Here is a 6,917-nt window from a genome sequence, read left to right as displayed (position 1 = left end):
GTGTGGGAGGCAGCCAGTCATGTTTCTCACATCAATGTTTCTCTCCCTCTCTATCTTAAAAAAAATAAAAAATAAAATATTCCTTGTTTTGCAAAATAAACTTGGAGTTTGGGACTACACTTTAAGTTTTTTCCCTGACTTGTAAAAATAAATGTTATAAAATATTCAAAAATACAGAAGCTATAAAGAAGAAAATAGTCAACCTTTGTTTTAATTTTTAGTTGAAAAGCAGACTGTTTTGGTGAAATGATTTCAGGTAATTAGTGATGTTTCAAAACATTGGCCAAATGCTACAGACTTATTAACACATTTGCTAATATTACATAGTAAGGTTATGGGGTGTTAGAATGAAGGAGAAAATGTTTTTAAGATGAAAGACTGTTTGCTTTGTTGTTTTAATATATTTTTATTGATTTCAGAGAAGAAGGGAGAGAAAATCATTGATGAGAGAATCATCAGCTGCCTCCTGCACGCTCCGTACTGGGGATCGAGCCCAAAATCTGGGCATGTGCCCTGACCAGGAATGGAACTGTGACTTCCTGGTTCATAGGTCAGTGTCACCTTTGTGGTATGATACTGAAGGATAATGAGTCGGCCTGCTTTGTTATTTTAAACATTAACCCTTTGAGTGCACCAATATCCTAGTAACTATGCTAAAATTGCCAAGGCATTTTTGCTGATTTTACAGCAGTTTAGGAAAAAAATTATGATAGTGCGCCCAGCACTTTTGGTGAAAGACAGGAGGAGCGCGATCGTGCTCCCCGGCACTCTAGGGGTTAAGTATCAAGGTCTATGGTATAAAGAATATAATTTTATGACTAAATTCATTATAGACTTATTATGTGTCATTACCAATTTTCATGCTTCTGTCAAATCTGCATTAATGAATTAACGTGGGGAAAGAGAACTTAGGATTGTGCAAAGTCAACATTCTTCATTTCTGGGTTTTGATACCTTTGCTGTAAAAGAAAGCCAGCCCCCTGTGTTTACTTCCTCGTTAAAAGTACATTGCTTCTCAAGCGGGAGCGTGCAGCATCCTTCAGCTGTCTCGTGAACAGAGAAACCCAGATTTGGGCAAAAACTTGATGAATGCTGCCAAAGAGGGTTATTTTTTAAGGACGGCCAACTTGGATAATGTCCAAAATACAGTAAGAGTTTTTTTTTTTTAATATATTTTATTTTTTTACAGAGAGGAAGGGAGAGGGATAGAGAGAAACATCAATCAGCTGCCTCCTGCACACTCTCTACTGGGGATGTGCCCGCAACCAAGGTACATGCCCTTGACCGGAATTGAACCCGGGACCCTTGAGTCCGCAGGCCGACGCTCTATCCACTGAGCCAAATAGGTCAGGGCCAGTAAGAGTTTTAATGTTTCTACTTTAACACTAGAGGCCCGATGCACAAAATTCATGCAAGAGTAGGCTTTCCTTCCCCTGACTGTCAGCACCGGCTTCCCTCATAGCCCGGCTTCATCCAGAAGGATGTCTGGTCTAATTAGCATATTACGCTTTTATTATTATAGATTATTCCAGAGTGAGTTGAAGGTAATAAAAATGCCTTAGCGTTTTTGGACATCTATTGAGTACATACATGCTGGAAACTAACAGGTATTTTATATGCATTATGATGATCACCCAATGAGATAGGCACTTGGTATCCCCATTTACAGAATAGGAAATGGACTTAGAAGGGTTAAGTAGCTGCCAAAGGGTTGGTAAGTTGGAGCTGCCCGCTGGATACTGTCTTCAAAGCTCCCTGGACAACACCTGGAAGCTGGCAGCTGAATCAAGTCTGGTAACAAGAGGCCAGACTTGCCACTGTCATAATACATCCTCTTGAAAGGGGCGAAGGAACGTTAACCTGAGCTGCTGAGGGTGAATGTTGCAGTACAGATACATCTTAGTTGGGAACAATCACATGAAATGGTAATACAATGGTGGCAAAAATGCAAACTGAAGATCTTAAGTAGCTCAAGAAGCTGGCTAAGGTAAGAGGAGTTAGTCTCTTAGAAGGGTTTAACTTGGTCCTTGTAGGAAACGCTGTCAGTGCACGAGGAATGAGAACATTTCTCAAAGGTCTGGCATTGGAGGATGTCCCAGGTATCATCTCTTCACGTAAGGTTTAGTGGACACAACTTACTTCTGGGAAGGTTTTCGTGAGAACAAAAGTGTAAAAGGGCTTGTTACATAGGGTTCATTAGATTCACTAGAAAGCTGTTAGTTCTGTTGGCCTTCCAGTTGGATTTAAAGCAACTGACCAATCGGGGACACCATTTTTTCTGACAATGTTCTCTCAAGACGGTCCTTATTTCTCATTAATAGCAGTTTGTCCCCTGTACCTAGTCGTTCCTACTGCTCTTCTCTGATGACACTTTCTTGAGAGTTCATTTAGTTCCATGGTTATAACTAACACTTCTTACAACCCTAGGTAATGCCATTACCTTTGATCGGGACCCATCATGGGAGAGTTGAGCAACCCGTTTTAAGGAATACACTTCCAACTCTAGCCCTTCAGGCCAACAAGAGTTTGCTGCATGGGAGGTTGGTGAGTTCTGCCTTCTGCTAAAATCTTGTTTGGGCTCCTGCAACCCTGTTTGTTTTTTGTCGTCATCATTGTTTTCTGCAACCCTGTTTGTGAAACAACCAAGAAGTGCTGCAGGGCCCCTTCAGGAAACACTGGCCCGGGAGCGCTGCTCTGACTGTGGCTTCCCTCAGCAGCCCAGGTGGCATGTGATCCTAGATCCGGGTGTGCTTTTTAAAACGATTTCTTCTTGTACCTATTCATTACTGTTGGTCCCCATCAGGCCCATGCTTGGCTTTATGTAGATGATTGATGAGCAACTAATGATGACTCCCCAAAGGACAGATGCTGTGTGGCCACACAAAAGCAAGCAATTTTCTTCTCAATTTTTCCTCTTAATTTGGTTCTGGATAGAGCCCCCAGGTAGGAAACAAATAAATACTTTCCGTGCATCCAGAATATATTCCTTTCAGATATGTTAGGTACTGGGCATAAAGAATACATTACCATTCTTTTTTTTTTTTAATATATTTTATTGATTTTTTACAGAGAGGAAGGGAGAGAGATAGAGAGTTAGAAACATCGATGAGAGAGAAACATCGATCAGCTGCCTCCTGCACATTCCCTACTGGAGATGTGCCCGAAACCAAGGTACATGCCCTTGACCGGAATCGAACCTGGGACCTTTCAGTCTGCAGGCCGACGCTCTATCCACTGAGCCAAACCGGTTACGGCACCATTCATATTTAATGCCTGTAATGTGCTAGGAGCTGTGCATCAAGCTGTATAACAAGATTGTCTTGCAAAGCTTATATAGTCTAGTAGAGGAGACGGATGGAACTAGGAATGATAGCATATGGTAAACAGAAATAAAGTTAAGATGCCAAGGAGACCCAATGCAGGGGTAGACATCACTTCCTCCAGGGAGCCTTCCTACGTGGAATACTACAGGGTAGGTTGGTTAACAGAAGAGTTACAGTGCTCACTGACATTTTGAATAGGGAAGTAAGAAAGGCTGAAAGAGGTGGATATAATGAGAGGTTTAGATGTGTTAAGTTTGATGGGCTTATGGGAAATTTTAATGGCGAAGGCCTGTTTACTCAGGAAACAACTAGGCTAGAGAGAGATTCAGAGGTCAGCATTTGGGTGGTAACTGAAGCCATGGGAGTAACTGTGCAAAGTAAGAACCTCAGGGACTATCGTAAGGAGCAAGTAAGCTCACAAAGGAGACAGGAGTGGCCAGAGGGGTATATGGACACAGAACAGAGCATGAAACCACAGAACAAGTTTCCTAAATTCCTTGGACCCCCACTTGTTTCAGCACAGGCAGCACATGCCAGACAGTAGAATCTCAGAGTGTGCTGCAGAGTTCTTGGGGAGGACTGCTGATTCCATCACTGCATTAGACTTGAGGCATTTCTCCTGGAGAAAACACTGCTAGCCAAGCTTTTCCCTCCCCCACCCCCATCTGAGGCTGATGCTGTAGTTACCTTCTCTGGTTATCTGACCCGTCCACATATCTCTAAAGTCTTGATGTATGTCCCCAGGACCAAATGAATTTTCAATCCACTCTAAAGTTTTTCAGGATTCCCCAGGATTGTCAAGATTTTCTCTCCATAATCTTGTGACAAGTCTCTTGCTCCAGTGTCTGGAAACCCTCTTTGCTAGCATATTAGGTTGTTTCTCCTTGAATTATCAAACATTTAAAAATCTCAACTTTCTACCAAGAAGTCAGCCTGGATAAATCAGGATGCTTTCAATTTTTTTAAAAAAATATATTTTATTGATTTTTTACAGAGAGGAAGGGACAGGATAGAGTTAGAAACATTGACCAGCTGCCTCCTGCACACCCCCTACTGGGGATGTGCTAGCACCAAGGTACATGCCCTTGACAGGAATTGAACCTGGGACCCTTCAGTCCGCATGCCGACGCTCTAGCCACTGAGCCAAACCAGTTAAGGGCAGGATGCTTTCAACTTGTAACAGGAGCTTACTGACCTCAAGCTGGCTTAAACAATAAGGAAAATTTGTTTCATGGTTGGAAGATCAGAGTTTGAGTGGATTCTAGGGTTGGTTTCAAAGATATCCTCAAAGCTGTAGTTGTTGCCTCGCAGTCATGCCGGCTCCACTCATGCTCAAAAGGTGTGTCCAGCACTTTCAGGCCTCACACCCAGATACCAAAGGGAAAAGGATTATCTTCTCTCTATCTCTTAGAAGAGGGAATAGCTTTCCTCCACAACCTTCCCATTTGGGGAGTAAACATTGGGTCACATTTCCATTGGCTAATTATATGGAGTAAAATGGATATTGGAGATCAATTGTCATAACTGGATTCATGGAGAGGTGAGATTCCAGCCATGTGTTTACCCTTTACTCAAACACACCTTGCCAGTATTGACAATTGGTGGCTGATTGATGTTAATTACCTTCAAATACTTGTGTGGTAAGAAATGTCCAGATCTGTAGAGAATTTTCAAGGGTTTCTTTGACCCAAACTGACAATTGCCAGGAAGTAAAATCTCAAAAGACTGAGAAAATGCTCCAGAGAATGGCAGTTTTGCAGCTTATTTTATACATTACAATCAAAGAAGGAGATGAAAGGGGGGTTGGCAGGTGAGGGGCGCAGGAGAAAGCAAAGCAGGGAAATCTCTGAGAGTGAATAAAGAATAAAACAGACAAGTACTTTTTTTATACTCGTGGGTACAGGATAGTTAACAATCAATGTTTTCAGCACATAGAGATGGTGTGCAGGGAACAAGATAACAACGAGGGGTGTGTGGTCTCCTGCCCTGGGGTGGTGGGTGTAACTTGAGACCCCTGGAAAAGGGTTACTCCGATATTCCAAGGTATATTATCTTACATGTGTAAGAACAAGACAGCTCATTTAGGTAAAGACTGACTTGTGTCAAAGAAGTGAAAACTCCATGATCTGCTTTTAGTCAGGAACTTTTATATCAGACCATCCTATGCAGTTACTTTTGGACTCTGAGTTTGTGCCTGCCCTGCTGCCCTCCCCTGAGCTTGTCAGATTTGGTACTTGAAAATCTCTCTATCTAACCTCTCTATCTAGGGCAGTGGTTCTCAACCTTGGCTGCACATTAGAATCACCTGGGAATCTTTTTAAAATCCTTATTTCCGGGCCTCATCCTCCGGAAATTCTGTTTCTTTGTTACTAATGTTGTGGCCCCACCCCATAACGAAACAGAATTTCCAGAGGATGAGGCCCAGAAACCAGGATTTTAAAAAGATTCCCAGGTGATTCTAATGTGCAGCGAAGGTTGAGAACCGCTGCTCTAGGGCCTCATGCTGCCCTGGGGATTGCTAAAGCTTTTAGATTATAATCATGAAAATTCATTAAGACTCGATAAGCATTAATTAAGTCCCTACTGCGTATCCAACACTGTCCTAGGTGCCAGAGAGAATAAGACAAAGCGAGGCCTCTGGGAGATTAGGCAGGGAGGGGTGTCCAGGGGAAGACAGCCGGAGCTGGGGCTGGAAGAGGGCCGGGCCAGACGTTCAGGTTCCTAGAGCTTTAGGAGATTTAAAACTTCACCCAGTTGGGGACGGAAAGTTGTACAGGGTTTCAGAAGGAGATTGACCCGACTTGTTTTACCTCCTCTCCTTCAGGCTGTGCACACTGTCTGCCCGAGGCAATCCTCTTGACTTGTGTGACACTCAGACACCCAGCCTCACCTGGAGCTCTGGTCCTGGTGAGAAAGGCACCTGGTGTCAACCCACAGGCAGAGTCCTCCCAGCGGCCTGCATAGAGGAGAACCAAGGTAACCCCTATGGGAATGAGGATTATGGGCACTCGGGCCAAACATGGGGGGACTTTCGCAGCCAGGAAACCAAAAGCACGCAGCAGAGCGCAGCGCAGGCCTGTCCTTGCAGATTCGCACTGATACTCTGGCCCTGGGGATCCCAGTGCCGGCAGAACCTTTCACGGACTCGGACAACACTAAGTTCAAGGACACCAACAACCCTCGCCAAACAAAAACGTCATGACAGAAACTGCAATGAGTTCCTTGAAACATAATTCGCTTTTCCGTGAGCCAGAAGTGGGTTTGGGGCAGGTCAGTAGTATACAGAATGGTGATTTTATTTATTATTACTCTCTGGGAAAGGTGATCATACAGCTTCAGAAAGTGAAATCACGTTTGTAAGGTGAAGAATCCCCTTTGTTGCACTATCCCCTAGAATAGTGCTATGCAGAGTGGGTGCTTGAATTGTGGGTTAAAAATATAAAACTGGCCCTAACCGGCTTGGCTCAGTGGCTAGAGCAGGGGTGGGCAAACTTTTTGACTCGAGGGCCACAATGGGTTCTTAAACTGGACCAGAGGGCCGGAACAAAAGCATGGGTGGAGTGCTTGTGTGAACTAATATAAATTCAAAGTAAA

General features: G+C 43.6%; 1 long non-coding RNA gene across 2 annotated transcripts; it reads left to right on the top strand.

Moving 5' to 3' along the window:
* Window positions 1-1,592: 1,592 nt before the first annotated feature.
* On the top strand, window positions 1,593-6,597 carry LOC118659732. Of its 2 annotated transcripts, none has more exons than XR_004968687.1 (3): window positions 1,593-2,540; window positions 6,148-6,299; window positions 6,412-6,597. It is a non-coding gene; the product is annotated as an uncharacterized LOC118659732 (long non-coding RNA). The 2 variants fall into 2 exon arrangements; XR_004968686.1 differs by having other exon boundaries at window positions 1,593-2,544.
* Window positions 6,598-6,917: the final 320 nt, after the last annotated feature.

The sequence above is a fragment of the Myotis myotis genome, unplaced genomic scaffold, assembly GCF_014108235.1.
Source record: "Myotis myotis isolate mMyoMyo1 unplaced genomic scaffold, mMyoMyo1.p scaffold_m19_p_7, whole genome shotgun sequence".
Taxonomy (NCBI): Eukaryota; Metazoa; Chordata; class Mammalia; order Chiroptera; family Vespertilionidae; genus Myotis; species Myotis myotis.
This window is presented reverse-complemented; position numbering and strand designations above follow the sequence as displayed.